At 34.2% G+C, this 15,797-nt stretch overlaps 1 protein-coding gene, 1 long non-coding RNA gene and 1 pseudogene across 4 annotated transcripts in view; 2 read left to right on the forward strand and 1 right to left on the reverse strand.

The window, feature by feature from the left end:
• The window catches only part of LOC140533895 (uncharacterized), a 149,211-nt gene that overhangs the window by 122,735 nt on the left and 10,679 nt on the right, over nt 1-15,797 (reverse strand). The gene's annotated exons all lie outside the window — the stretch shown is intronic.
• Nucleotides 1-15,797, forward strand: part of SLC38A4 (solute carrier family 38 member 4) — a 132,768-nt gene that overhangs the window by 28,642 nt on the left and 88,329 nt on the right. The window lies entirely within an intron of this gene.
• The window catches only part of LOC140531062 (kynurenine formamidase pseudogene), a 48,435-nt pseudogene that overhangs the window by 27,752 nt on the left and 4,886 nt on the right, over nt 1-15,797 (forward strand).

Here is a 15,797-nt window from a genome sequence, read left to right on the forward strand (position 1 = left end):
TTTTCATTTCTACATTGGTCAGAATTAGGAACACAGAAATGAAATCCTATCTTTTTAAATCTCTGAAATTTTTTTCAGAAGAGTTCTCATTCTTTTTGCCCTTTTCCTTTAACTGATTAGACCACAAAGGAAAAAAAATGTCAGCTGGATTTACCAGCTACACAAGCTGGTAAACACAAGCTACAAATAATGCTGACAGCATATATTCTACATAACATAAACACAAAGAAACACTATACATACTCTCTATTAAAGTATCAGGGCAAGATCTGGTACTATAAATCTAAACTCTCTTTTCAGAGGTCATTGCAGGTATTTAGAAAGGAAAAACTTCCAGGCAAGAGGTAATCCCAGGCTACTATGACTTTATTGGTTCTTCTATCTTATTTCCAGTCCGGGTTCAAAAATTCTAAAAGAGCCAAGATGAACTGGTTTCATATTTTTCATAAATCTATCCTTAAAAAAACAGTTTATCCAATTAACACCAGAAATTCCTCTCCCAAACCTTTATTTTTTTTTTCAGATTTTCTTGAAATACCCTAATGTCTAACCTTTCCTTAGAGCAATTTTGATCTTCTCTACATTTTTTCCTGGACAACAGCCAATTTTTCTGAATGTAGTGAAAATGTTAAATCTGGTATGCATTTCTAAAGTATTTGTCAGAACATGTATCAGACATTAATGAAATACTTAAAAATGTTCTGAGGAGAGCAGAAAGTTCACACAAAGACACAGACAAGTAGGGCAGTGTTGGTACTACTCTGTTAAGTGCATTATGTATTTCAAAAACCAAGATATGTGTAATTGAAATTCACTCTGTCACATGCAGCCTTTTTTTCCTGTTCTTTAGACATGGAAATATTCATATTGACGTTTGTCGAATTCATTTTTTACAAAAAAGAAAAAAAATTAAGTACCAGATATTTTTGTCTCTTTTAGATTCCTAATGTAAGGATGCTATTGACTTAAAAAACTTAAATCATGCCATTTCACCTAGGTTGATGAATAATAATAACAATAAGCCTAAATTTGTACTATGTTTTAAGTTTTACCATCACAGCAATTCTATTAGACATATAGTGAAGGTATTATCATTCCCATTTTATAAATGAGGAGACTAAAGCTCAGAGCAGATTAGGGTGGGAATTTCTGTCTCCATATATGGTGCTTTTTCCATTATGACCCAGTATTTTAGCCAAAAGTCTCCAGAACTCATTCTTAAAGAACAAAATATTTCTGTAATGTAATATGTCTGGTCTGTTTGAAATTATTTCAAGTATAAATTTCAAATTTGATGCACAAATAATATTTAATATAGAAGTGGAAATTTGGAATAAACAAAAGTATAATTTCTACTGCTTTCTAGATTTTATATCCTGCTTAAATTACTTTCTTTAGGCCAAAAGGGCTAACATATTTAGGAGTGAAAGGACTTAGCAAACATAGGGATGTCCCTCCCGATATCCTGGAATGTTACCAAAGGGACTCAGAAGGTGTAGAAAAGGTTAGTAGGAAAAGACTCCAGACACTTATGCCTCATCCCTCAACCCATATTTTCAATTAACGATCTACCAAGATGGAATGAATGTTGGGGTATATTTAAGTTTTCTTGCCTTGGCAGTTTTTGATTAACATACTTGTTATTTACCTTTTTGGAAAACAGAATAACTCAGAGTTATCTATAATGATAATAACATTCTTAGATATGAACCATGAAAAATTTGTTAGCCTGCAAAATAAACTAAATGCAGAGAGATCAGTCTTAGATATTTAATAAATGCTTATTGAATTAACATTTAAAAGTTCTCAAAGAACATGTTTCTCTAGTTTTAGGCCGTACTAATTTCCCCTTAAGCCCTCTGTCTTTTTACTGAATACTTTCTTATAGATGAAACACATTTACGCCAAGTCAAGCAATCCTCCAACTATATCCAAATGTTTACCATACTTCATATTCATAGTCTTCACCTCTACTGAGGAATGGAAGTTGTGCTTCTGTACTAGTTTTCCAGGAAAAATATTTTATTTCAGTTAATCACTTTGATTGCTTACGATGGTCATTGTTGAAATTATTCTCTGGGTTGTATTTACTCTGCATCATTCTATAAAAATATTCTCATATTTGTATGAGATAAGTAAGAAAGTTGTTTGACTTACAGAAAGAGTGATATTTTTATGGCAAAGGTAAGGTAACGTTGACTATATACACACATTTATGTATGTATGATTTTCAAAAAGTATCCTTAAAATTCTCATTTGACAAATTAAGTTCAGATGGACTCTATTCTCTTTCTTCTCCAATTCATAACTATGTTGAGTATGCCATTGTAACAAAAAAACTGTAAGAGTCTGTTGAATAAAGGTTAAATTTCTGAACCTGATGACATTCAAAGTACTCTACATTGTGGCAGTTGGTAGAGTACAAAAGCAATAGATTTGAAATCAGAGATCATGGGTTCTAATTTTTTATCTTTTATTCACTATCTGTGTGACACTGGACAATTTGTATTACCTTGGGACCTCTATTTCCTCACCCATAAAAAGAAGGAGGTTGAATTAGACGACCCATAAGCCCCTCTACTGCTACAAAATAATCCTTCTTTGATCTGACCCTAATCTACTTTTACAATCTTAATGTCATCTCATTGTCCTTCATCTACTCTATGTTCTAATCAAATTGAAATATTCTCTACCACTGTCCTTTTCTGTACCTTTGTCATATACTCATTCAACCAGAACAATAACCAACAAGGATTTACTAAAAGGATGCTTTTTTGACCAAAATAAAAAAGGAAGTAGTCCTTTCCCTCAGAAAACTTACATTCTATAAGATCTGAGAATATGAATGATTATAGATATCTATCTATCTATCTGTTTTTTTAGAGATCATGTGAATTCTATGTGCAATCTAGGTGGAGTAATAATTATTAGTATTTGAGTTCTGGTTAGCCTCTTTCCTTAATAATTCTCTACTTGAGTAAAGTAAGTAAAATATTTTTTAAAAATTGTAATTCCAACCAGTCTTTTAAAAATTGATTTGTTTTGTTTATTTTTTACATTCATTTAAATTTTTTTTGATTTCCAAATTATCTCTCTCCCTCCCATTCATTCTTTCCACCACCCACTGAAAAGGCAAGTGATATGATAATCATTACACATATGAAGTCATGTAAAGCATATTTCCATATTAACCATATTGCTGAAAATGCAAGAAAAACAAAGGGAAAAATAATATTTTTCAGCATGCACTTAGAATTTATCAGTTCTTTTTCTGACGTGGGATATAATTTTTATTGTGACTCTTTTGAAATTGGTTTGGACGATTGTATTGAGACAATACATAGCTAAGTCTACAATATTGTTAATGTATACAGTGTTTAACTGGTTTTGTTCACTTCACTTTGCATCACTTCATTTAAGTCTTCCCAGGTTTTTCTGAAACTATCTCCCTTGTCATTTTTTATAGTACAATACTATTCTATCATAATCATATACCACTACTTGTGCAGGCATTCCCTAGTTGATGGTCAGTCCATCAACTTCCAATTCTTTCCTTCCACAAACGGAGCTGATGTAAATATTTATGTAGAAATAAGTTCTTTGATCTCCTTGGGATACGAACTTAGTACTGGTATTGCTAATTCAAAGGGTATGTACAGTCTTATAGCCCTTTGAGCATAGTTCCACATTGCTGTCCAGAATGGTTGGACAAATTCACAACTTCCACAACAGTGCATTAGAGTACCTGTTTTTCCACATCTCCACCAGCATTTGTCATTTTACTTTTCTGTCATGTTAACTAATCTGATGTGTATAAGGTTGTTTTAATTTACATTTCTAGTGATTTAGAGCATTTTTCATATGGTTATAGATAACTTTGATTTTTTCTTCTGAAAATTGCCTATTTATATCTGTTAACCATTTATTAATTGGGGAATGGCTCATATACATATATTACATATGATATAGACATAATATACCATATTATACATATGTGTGGGCTCCTATATATTTATGCATCTATATAGATATATTTACATGTCCATATAAATATATAGATTTGAGAGAAACTTGCAGTAAAATTTCCCCAAGTTCCTGCTTTTTTCCTATTTTGACTGCATTGATTATTTTTGCAAAAACTTTTGAATGTCATGTAATCTAAATTTATCCATTTTGCCTCCCATGATTATCTTTATTTCTTTTTTGGTCATAAATTCTCCCCTTATTAATATATATATCAAGTAAATTTTTGCATGCTCCTCTAATTTGATTATGGGATCATCCTTTGTGTCTATATTATGTACCTATTTTTTACCTTTTCTTGGTGTATTGTATGAGATATTGTTCTATGCCTAATTTCTGCCAGACTGCTTTCTAGTCTTCCCAGCAGTTTTTGTCAAATAATAAATTCTTATTAAAAAAACAACAACATTGATCTTTGGGTTTATCAAAGGATTGCGTTTGCCATAGATTACTATAATCATTTACTATTGTGTGTTTTGTATTTTATTTATTCCACTGACCCACCACTCTATTTTTTAGCCAGTACTAGATTTTTTTGATGATTATAACTTTGTAATACAGTTTTACTAAGTCACCGTCCTTCATTTTTTTCATTGATTCCCTTGATATTCTTGACTTTTTTTGTTCTTCCAGATGAATTTTGTTATTATTTTTTCTAGTGGTATAAAATAATTCTTTGATAGTTTGATTGGTGGCACTGAATATGTATATTAATTTGGGTAGAATTGTAATTTTTATTATATTGACTTGGCCTACCCACGAGCAACTAATATTTCTTCAGTTGTTGAGATCTGTCTGTATTTGTGTTTAAAGTGTTTTATAATTATGTTCACATAGTTCTTGTGTGTGTCTTGGGATGTGGACTCCTAAGTATTTTATATTGTCTACAGCTATTTTAAATGAAATTTCTCTATTTCCTGCACGATTTTGTTGACAATACATAAAGATGCTGATGATTTATGTGAGTTTATTTTATATCTTGCAACTTTGCTAAAGTTGCCAATTGTTTCAATTATGTTTTTAGTTGGTTCTCTAGGGTCCTCTCAGCATTGTTGTTCAGTAGTTTCAGTCCTGTCTGACTCTTCATGGCCCCATTTGGGATTCTCTTGGCAAAGATATTAGAATGGTTTCCTTCTCCATCTAATTTTATAGGTAAGAATACTTAGGGAAGCAGTGTTAAGTGCCTTTCCCAGGATCACAAAAGTAAGTGTCTGAGGCCAGCTTTGAGCTCAGATCTTGACTCCAGGCTTGGTGTACTATCCACAGTACCAGCTAGCTTCCTGTAAGCATATCAGGACATAATCTGTAAAGAGTGACAGTTTTTTTTCCTCATTTCCTATTCTTATTCCTTCAATTTCTTTTCTCTTATCTTATTGTTACAATAGAGTTTCTAGTACAATACTGAATAATAGCAGTGATAAGGGACATCTTTGCTTTACCCTTGATGTTCTTGGGAAAGCTTTTAGTTTATCTCCATTGAAGATAGAGTTTACTCTTCATTATAGATGGATGCTATGTATCATATAAAAAACTCATTTTTTTCCTATGCTGTCTAGTGTTTTTTCCCCATAGGAATGGATATTGCATTTTGTCAGAAGCTTTTTCTTCGTTCATTGATATACTCATATGGTATTTATTATTTTTGTTTTGATATGGCTAGCTATTTTTGTAGTTTTCCTAATAGAGAACAAGTTGTACATTCCTATTATAAATCCCACCTGGTTATAGTATATGGTCTTTGTGATATATTATTGTTGCATCCTTGCTAGTACTGCATTTAAATTTTTTTGTATCAGTATTAATTAGGGAAGTCACTATCTCAAGTATCAGGCTTTTTTGCCACACTGTTTACACAAAGTTCTGGGAGTCTTTAAATTTTTGATACTTTCAAGATGGTGTAATCTAAGGGAGAGTTATAATCACTGCAGTCTGGTTTTTAATCAGGAATGCTCCTTGCTCTCTTGAATCAGCTAGTGCTAACACTTCTCTCTGCCCTAGAACTACAACACAGAACTGAATAAAGGGCAGTTGGGAACACTGCAATCACTCCTCACTGCTCTCGAATTGAAATCCTGGAGCTGAATGGTCAATGGAATTGCCAAACAGTGCCCAGTTCTGTGTCCAGTGCTAGCACAGGGATCCTCTGTAATCTCTTTCTGACCAGGTGTCTATATCTCTTATCAGGTTGTGGTTGTGTTTGTCCTTTGTTTTAGAAGAAAGCCATGACATCAGAGAAATGATGACATGACTTGCACTTGAATTTGTTTTGAGTGAGTGAGGGCTCACTTTCTCCTCCTGAGCCATCTGGATCCAGTGACTAGATATACAACAGAATGACTGCAGATGGCCCAGGATGCAATGGGAGACCTTGGCCTTTTCACATACTTACTTAGAGGGAAGTAATGCCCATTTAGTAAATAGGCCTGTTTAAGAAGTAGTCGGGGAATGGCCCTTTTAATGAGAAAAAGAACCCCCCAAGATCCCCCAAAACCTAAATTAAACTGGGAGGGAAAGAAAAACTGTTACTACTGATAATCACTCTAAGCCAATCAGTAAGTGGAGTTTGGGCAGGGACATATTGTTGTCCAACCACTGGGTTTAAGGTGGAAGAAATCTCGTATTATCTTTGGACTGATAGCTCCTGAAACTGTTGCCACTACTATTGTCACTACCACTTCCAAGTCCCACAACCAATGTTGCTGCCACATGGGCTCCAGGCCAGCACCCATCCTAGTGCCACAGATCTTTCCTTCCAACCTCCTAAGTTATCTTGGGCTGGAAAAATGTCTCACTCCAACTTTTTCCGGACTCTCCTTCTCCAGAATTCAGTTTCAGTCATTGTTTTAAAGATGTATAGAGAGGAATGTTAGAGATTTTCAGCTGGAATGCAGGTATTACCTCATAAATGAATAGACATGAACAGTTCACCCCCTGATAATCATTCTTTGAGTCTCCACAACAGATTGTAGATAAAGTACAGGAACATTTCCCCCCATATGATTTATTTTTCTCTATTCAAAGTAATTTTTAAATTCTCTTTCCTGTCATCTCCCCCCAATCTTAAAGATTTTCCCTTGTCTCTCTGAATATAAACTTTGTTTCAGGTTTAGATAAGCATCAATATCTCTAGCTATGAAATTTACCAAGAATGTAACAATGCAAAAATCTATTTAAATATTTCAGCAACGTATAACCTGAATTACACATAACTATTAACCGTAAATAAATGCTGGCTCCTCAAGTCAACAAAGTTTAGTTCTCTCAGTATACACTCATAATTTATGAAGAATTCTCTTTAGGGTATCTTCATAGGGTGAGAATTAGCTCACTCAGTCTCCTTTTTTTAGTCCCCTTTGTCTCAGGTGCAATATCCTAGTTTAGGCCTTCATCACTTTTCACTCAGTTAACCTCCTCGTTGATGTCCATGATGCAAATTTCTCAGCACTTTAATCTATCCTCCACACTGATGTTAAAATGATATTCCTTAACATCGGAGATGACCTTGTAATTTTCCAAGTCATTACTAACTCCACTGACTTTCTTTTGCTTCTAAAATTAAGTATAAATTGCTCTGTTTAGCTTTATAAATGTTTCACAGTTTTGCCCTATTCAGCCTTTCCAGACATATATTATTGCCCATCATACACTCCTCAATCTGACCATTCTAGCCTTCTCTCTCTTCTTTTCAAGCAACTCTCCATCTCCCATTTCTATGTCTTTGCATTGGCTGTTACTGAAGACCTATAATGCACTCCTTCCTCAAATTTGCCTGATAGAATCTCTCTATTCAAGATGTAACTTAAATATCATCTTCTATATTAAATCTTTCCTAATCCCCATGAACTGCTAGTACTCTCCCTCACAAACTACCTTGCAACTACTTTATAAACATTTATATATCCTCTTGTCTCCCCCATTCCAATATAAGTTCTTTGTAAGTAAGGATTTTTTCCTTTATTGTTATTTGTATTCTTTGCACCTAGTACATAATTAATACTCTTGTTTTGATTTATTGATGAAGCTGTATTGAGATATAGTTCCCAGAATAAGGGGATAATAGTTCCACTGCATCCTTATCAGAACTTATCCTGTGTATTTTGTTTAGTTTAGTTCTGGGTGCCACAGTTTAATGATATTAACAAGCTAGAAAATGCCCAAAGGAGTTCAAACAGGATAGCGATGTGCCTTGAGTCTATGTCATATAAAGATTGGTTGAAAGAATTGTAGATTTTTATTTAACCTGGAGAAGATAAGATTCAGGGGGACATGACAGCTGGGTTTAGGACAAGTGTTTGGAGGATTATTATTTAGAAGTATTACCTTTATCCTGTTTGGCCTTAGAGGGCAGAACCAGCAACCACAGATGGAATCTGAAGAGTCAAATTTAGGCTTAAGGTTAAGAAAAACATCCTAACAATTAGAGTTTTTCAAAAGTATGGTGGTCTGACCCGAGATCTAGAGGGTTTCCCCTTCAAAGAGTTCTTCAAAAAGAAGCTGAATTAATACTTGTCATGTAGTGGGGATTCCTGACATTGTTTGAGGTGAGAGTTGGAATATTCCTTTCTCCCCATTGCTATTTCCAGACTTCATTCAACTTCCATCATTCAGTTACCTCTCCTTTTTTGAGGTCCACTTAATCCATATTTACCACTTTATCAATATTCTGGTATCTATTAACTTCACAGTTCCAGGGCACTTTCCTCCCTTCCCTCCTGATTGAATTGAATGCATGCCTCAGTTTCTCCTCCCTAACTCTTCCCCTCATAAAAAGAGATTTCAGCATAAATATTGATACTGCCTTAAATGTCCAACCTACCATTTCCTAAACTTTTCCATTTTATGTGACAGATTCTTTCATCTTATCTCAACTATAGACTGAGATGGTCATGCCCTTTATCTTACCACTGTCTGCAAGTTTTCTATTTCCATATTTATGAACTCTGAAGTTCTCTTATCTGATCACAGTCTATTGCCATTCTGCTTCTTTCTCTATTTTGCAACTCCAAACACTGTTATTTTTTCTCACCATGACCTCCAATCTTGTTTGAGAGATGTTCAATCTCTTTCCCAGGCTATCATCCTTGCACTTGTTACACTTTTCCTTCCTCATCTTTACCCCTTGGTAAATCATTTCAACTATACATTCCTCTTCCCTTGAGTCTCTTCTGTCTTTATCTTTATTTGGAACCTGCCTTGCCAAGCCTCTGTCTTGGAATACTTCTTTGCTCCTACTTATATGTTGCTGAATAATGACAGAGACAAACATAAAACTCTGCCATAATGGACTGAGTTCACTGCAAGTTTTTGTTATATAATCTCAACTGGGACCTCAGTGTGACAAAGGCAATCTTTTCATACCTTTGTAATCAACTTACTGCTGCACTCACCAGAGGAGTTTTCCTAAAGCTTTTCATCTCTCCTTAATTTCTTTCCAACTCTTCCTCCTCCATCCTCTCAGCTGAGAACCTTGATTCATATTTCCCTGGGGGAAAAATAGGTAATTCACCGAGAGCTTTTTCTTACTCCCTCTTTATGTCATATTATTCATGTGTCTTCTATTCCCGTTTCACATCAAGAGGTAACCCTTTTCCTTGCCAGGGCTAACCTTTCTACATGTGCAAGTGATCTCATTTCATTCTATCTTTTACAGCAGATATCCGCCTCTATTTACTGGTTACTTTTCTGTTACCCATATCTCCCATATTCTCAAAAGCCCTCATTTGGTCCCTACATTCCTTTTAGTTATCATCTTGATCCTCTCTCTCATTTTTGGTTAAACTTCTTGAAAAGGTCATCTATAATCTATACTCAATGTTTCCACTTCTTTTAGTCTGACTTCCAAACTCATCATTCCACCAAAACTGCTCTCTCCAGTTCCAGCAATCTCTTACTTGCAAAATCTAATGACCTATTTTTTTTTACAAGGAAAACCTATATGTTTTATTTTTTTCATAAATTAATTTATTTTTAGTTTTCAACATTTACTTCCATAAGTTTTAAATTTTCTTCATCTCTTTCCCTTTCTCTCTCCCCAAGACTGCATGCAATCTGATATAGGCTGTACATATACATTCTTATTAAACATATTTTTACATTAGTCATGCTATGTAGAAGAATTAGATAAAATGGGAGGAACCATGAGAAAGAAAAAATAAAACAAAAGAGAGAGCAAATATTATGGTTCGGTCTGCATTCAGATTCCACAGTTCTTTCTCGGGATGTGGATGGCATTTTCTATCATGAGTCTTTTGGAATTGTTTTTAGGTCCTTGCATTACTGTGATGTCTAATGCGCTTTTATCAGTCTTTATCTTTCTTGACTTCTCTCTAGTCTTAGACACTGTCAAACACCCGCTACTTGATTTTCTCTTCTCTCTAGGTTTCTGTTATACTACTGTCCTCTTGCTGGTCTAATGATACCTTCTCAGTCTCCTTTACTGAATCCTCTTCAAAATCATAACCATTAACCTTGGCTGAACCCAAAGCCCTGTTCTGGACCCTCTTCTCTTCTTCCTGTATACAATTTTGCTTGATAATCTCATTAGCTCCTATGGATTCAATGATCATTTACATGATTCCCAAATCTACTTATCCCATCCTAATCTCTCTCCTAATATTAATTCTTGAGTCTAATAGTATGCATTAGGCATCTTGAACTGGATTCCCTGTAGAGATTTTTGAATACTTGTCCAAAAGGGGATTTATTATCTTCCTCAAAGCCCTCGCTACTTCCTTACTTTCTTATTTCAGTACCACACTCCTTCTAATCACCAGGGCTAATAACCTAGGCAACATCCCCAACTATTTTCTCTCACCCCCAAATATCCAAACTTTTCCCAAGTTTTTTCTATTCCACTTTCACAACATTGCTTATATCCTTTTTCTTTTCCTACTCTGCCACTACCATATGGAATGGAGAGGAAAAAAACATGAGAAAGATAGACCTTTAAGAAGAATATTGAAATTGGATGGGCTAGATGGGTGTTAAATGCCTGAACTAATGTGGTTGTTGTGTAAGTGGAGAAATGAGTTCATATCTGTTTGATATTGTGTAGATAGAATTGATAAGACTTTCAACTTATTGGATATATGGGGTAAGAAAATGTATTTCCTACCTTCTCTTCTGTCCCCTATCCATTTTTGTTTATAATTTATAAATAATATTTATAGTTCTTTTAAAATTTGATAAAATAGATGAAGAGCTATTAATACTTTCCTTTTAAGACTCAACTCAAGTACTTGTATCCTTGATGAAGCCTTCCCTTATCTCTTTTCCTCTAGTTTGAGGATTCTCTCCCTTTCAAACTTCTCATAGTACTTTGCCTTTGCATTTATCACATTTTTTCTCTTCTTTTCCTCTCTACACTATTCCTCTTCTTTGCACTTATCACACTTTTCATGTATCATAGTTATTTGCACATAGATTTTTTTCTACTTTGCAATTAGATTATAAGCTTCTTGAGAAAAATGTTTGTCATATCTAATTTTATATCCCTAGCACCTAGGACAGTAGCTGAGTATAACAAGATTTTAATAAATATTTGTTGAATTGATTTAATTGGTATTTAATAGTTATAGCTTGGCTCCTTTAACTGTAGTATTCACCACTGAAAATTATGTATTTATGGATCTGTGATTTTTTGATTCCAATAAAAATATACACTAGAGACATACCATGCGAAGATATACGTAAAGCTGGAAATTTCCTAAGTTTAAATAATAATCATAAAGTAATAGATATTTTATGAGGTATTGTGAAAAAGCTACTGTGTAAGGCAACTTACATTTTACAAATGCAAAATTCTTATATATCTAGCTAACAAATCTTTTTGTGTAATTTTTTAAAAAAGTTGTCATGTCATAGAAGTAGCTTGTCTTGCTTTGTGATGAAGAGGTTGCTATGGTAAATTCACATATTTTATTCAGTCTTGTACAGTAAATAGACATTGCAGCTGACCCAGATAGTGCACTAAGACATTAAGACTATGTCAGCATTTCTATTATAAATATTTGTTTTCAAGTGTTTTTAACTTGGAAAATTTTAACTGTATATTAAGAACATAACTAGTTTTATAATTTTAGGTGAATAACTTCACTTGTTTGTAGTAGCCTCTTTTTCCTCATCTGCAAAAGACTGATATAATTTCTGAGGTACCTCACAGATCTTACTTCTATGATAATACTAGGTCATATTTACATATTTTAGGAGTCATTTATTATCCCCATTTAACAAATAAAAAAGCTGAGGTTCAGATAAGTTAGTTTTATCATAGTCAAACAATAAATCAGGGTTTGAACCAAAGTTGAGACTTTCAATGCATTTCCCCTATTACAACACAAACCTGCTCTTTCATGTGATTGTTTAAGAGTTTTAGCACAAACACAGCTGTTGCCTGAACAGCACCTGCACAGTAACATAGGACACACCAAAGGAAGGTAGCCCTGAGTAGGAAACCTGTTTACTTTTAAAATGACAAAAGTCAGGCAACTATTTTCTGATGTTTTTGCCCGGGGAGGGAAGTGAGTTTAAACTTACAAGAACTAGGATTCAGCTAGGAATGCTCGATGAAATCTTAGAGTTGGGCATTAGTTATTTGAAAAGTGATAAATAGTTTGAGTTACTAGGAAAGACATTCAATCATTTAAAAGCTATTTCTAGAACATTATTTATACAGAATAATTGTGTTGATGCAGGCTTTCGCTAATGACTGTATCATTAAGATAATGGTGTTCAGTGTTCATGCACTCAAGATACCAAATGGTTTTAATTGTGAAAATAAATAGTTGTAGAAACCTTATGCAATAGGATCAAAATGTTTGTAGTCTTTTCATCAGAAGCACTTGTATTTTATTTTGTGGTCCTTGGGCCACATAGGCATAGACTTATTTAAAAATTGTAGAAAATTATTCTGGAACATTTCCAGTGCTTGTGATATGAAAGAGTAACTTCAGATAATACCTAGCTTTGGAAGAAAATATATAATTTTTTCATTCTTTTACATAGAGCCTGCATGCTATTGAAGTATATAGCACCCTCCATTTTTGTTTTCTGCAATCTTATGTGCTACGATCATATCTGTACACTTTTCAAATATTCATGCACATTCCTCAGTAAGCATACAGAATTGAGGATGGTTAGCCTGGAAAACACAAAACTTGGAGAGGGGAGGGAGAGCTAAGGGGTTATCATGTGGAAGAAGGATTGGATTTCTTTTGCTTGGTTCTAGAAGGCAGAACTAGGAAGAGAGAGTATAAATGTCAGTTTCATGTAAGGAAATACTTCTAAAAATTAAGAGTTTTTCAAAAGTGTCATAGATTGCCCCAGGAGGTAGTGGGTTCCTCTTCAATGTGATAGCTGACCATTTGCAGGGGGCTGGGTGTTTTTGTTTAGGTACTGATTAGATTAGATTTTATCTGAGGACCCTTTCACATATGAGACTATGGATTATTGTTGCATATACATGAAGAATTAAAAAGTTTATTTCTATAAATAAAATAAAATAAAAGTTATAGCAGTTACAGGCAACCCACCTAGTTAATCTCATTTAGTTAGAAAATGTATTTTTGTTGTGAGATGAGAATGTTCATTTTGTCTTAGAGTAATAGATTTCTAAGTCTTCAATGAGTCTAAGTACAAACAAGAAGTCCTGGAGGACATACAGTTAGGGACATGCTTGAGACAAGACAGCAAACGTGAAATAAAAAAGGTCAATAAAGGTCCATCTGTACTCTCAGGCACTCCCCTCAGTCTTCCTTTCTGTCATATTCCACACTTTACATACTGCTCTAATTATTTTATTCCAAAGATTAGGGATTCATTATGGGAAGTGTTTGTTTCATTAGAGTATGTTCTACCTGATACCAGCAAAAGTGATAGAAAAGTGAAAAAACGGTTAGACAGTTACACATCATTATGCAATTCTCTTGGCTGGATTTTTACAAAATTGAACTGACTTTTGATATAGTTTGTTTGTTGTTACGAGGAGTCAAATAGTCATATAGAACTTGAGAACTCAAAAGGACCTTAGAGGTAATCTTAATCCAATTTTGTCCCTCCCCTTTGTGCCTTTCATTTTACAAGTGATGAGGTAAACCTCATAAGACATCCACCAAAGTGATTTCCCTAAAGTGCAGGTCTGACCATGTCACCTCCCTACTCAATAAACTTTGATGGCTCTCTATTGATTTTAGGATCAAATAAAAATGTTCTATTTGGCATTCAAAGCCCTTCATAGTCTATCTCTCTTTGGCCTTTCCAGTCTTCTTGCACCTTACTCCCTGACATGTACACTACAATTCAGTGTCATTGGCCTTCTGACTGTTTCATGAAGAGGACATACTGTCTCTTGGCTTTGGGTTTTTTCTGGCTATTCCTTACACCTGGAATGCTCTTCCTTCTCCACTCCAACTACTAACCTTCCTGACTTCCTTTAAGTCCCAACTAAAACCTCATTTTTTACAGAAAGCCTTCCCCAACCCCCTTAATTTTTGTGCCTTGTCTCTGTTAATTATTTCTTATTTATCCTGTGTATAACTTATTTTGTATATATTTGTTTACATGTGGTTTCTACCATTAGATTATAAACTCCCTGAGGGCAGAAATTATCTTTCGTCTCTTTTTGTATCCTCAGTGCTTAGCTCAGTGACTGGCACATAGTAGGTCATAAATGTATATTGATTGTTTGATACCTTTACTTTTACACATTTTTTCCTTTCCCATCTTTTGTCATCCAACCAAACTGGCCTGCATGTAGTATATTCTGTAGGTTTGTATTGCTTGGAACACAGTCCCTCCTCACCTTTGCCCCAGAGAGTTTCTCTATTTCTTCAAGATGCAGCTCAAGCACTTCTACATGAAGTTTTCTTCATCTCTTCCCTTCCCCTACCCCAACAATTAGAACATTCCCTCCAGAGCGACCATGTATTTAACTACTTTGTATTGATTCTCTTTATATTCATTATATAATTATTTGTGTGTATCTATATATGCTTCTCTCCCCCATTGGAATGTAAATTCAGTGCAAGTAAGGATTTTATGCAAATATATTCCTCGCATTTATATTCCCAGCACCTAGCACCTGATAGACACAAAAAAAGACACTCAATAAATGTTTGTTGATTAATTTACTGATTTGTATATGTACTCACTTATTTAAGTGAACCAAGTAGCAGTGCAGGAATTATACTACATGAAAGCTATTTAAAGAAATTTAAGGTTTAATCCCCAGACATTCGGTTTCTCTGTATTGTCTATATAATACATGGTGTCACAACAGACATGTTCCAAGGAGGAGGCTCCAGTTTTCTGGGCCCCCATTGCATCTATATCTATATCAATAACTCTATGATTGACATCTATATCCAGAACATCTATGTCATTTGTATATTACTGTCCTTCCCCAATATATCTTTCTCCCTTCTAGAGAACCCCCTGAAAAAGAGGGGAAAAAGTAATTTAACAAAGCTAAATACAACATTAACTTCTTCTGAGAAAACATATACTGTATTGATTATTTTGTATGAACAACTTCCTTCTTTTTAAAGGAGGGAGAAAGGTGCATTTTCATTTCTTGAAGACCAAGGTTACTCAAAGTGTTCAATTCTGATTTTTTTCTTTGTTCTTTCCATTTACATTGTTGGCTCTGTATGTTTTCTTTGCTTGGACTTTCTTTGTAATAGTTCACAGGTCTTCCTATGCTTTTCCATATCAGCCATTTCTTATTGCATTGTAATATTTTTTTACATTTATAGTAGATAGCTTAGCCAACTCCCAAT

Source organism: Notamacropus eugenii, chromosome 3 (genome assembly GCF_028372415.1).
Source record: "Notamacropus eugenii isolate mMacEug1 chromosome 3, mMacEug1.pri_v2, whole genome shotgun sequence".
In the NCBI taxonomy this organism is placed as follows: domain Eukaryota; kingdom Metazoa; phylum Chordata; class Mammalia; order Diprotodontia; family Macropodidae; genus Notamacropus; species Notamacropus eugenii.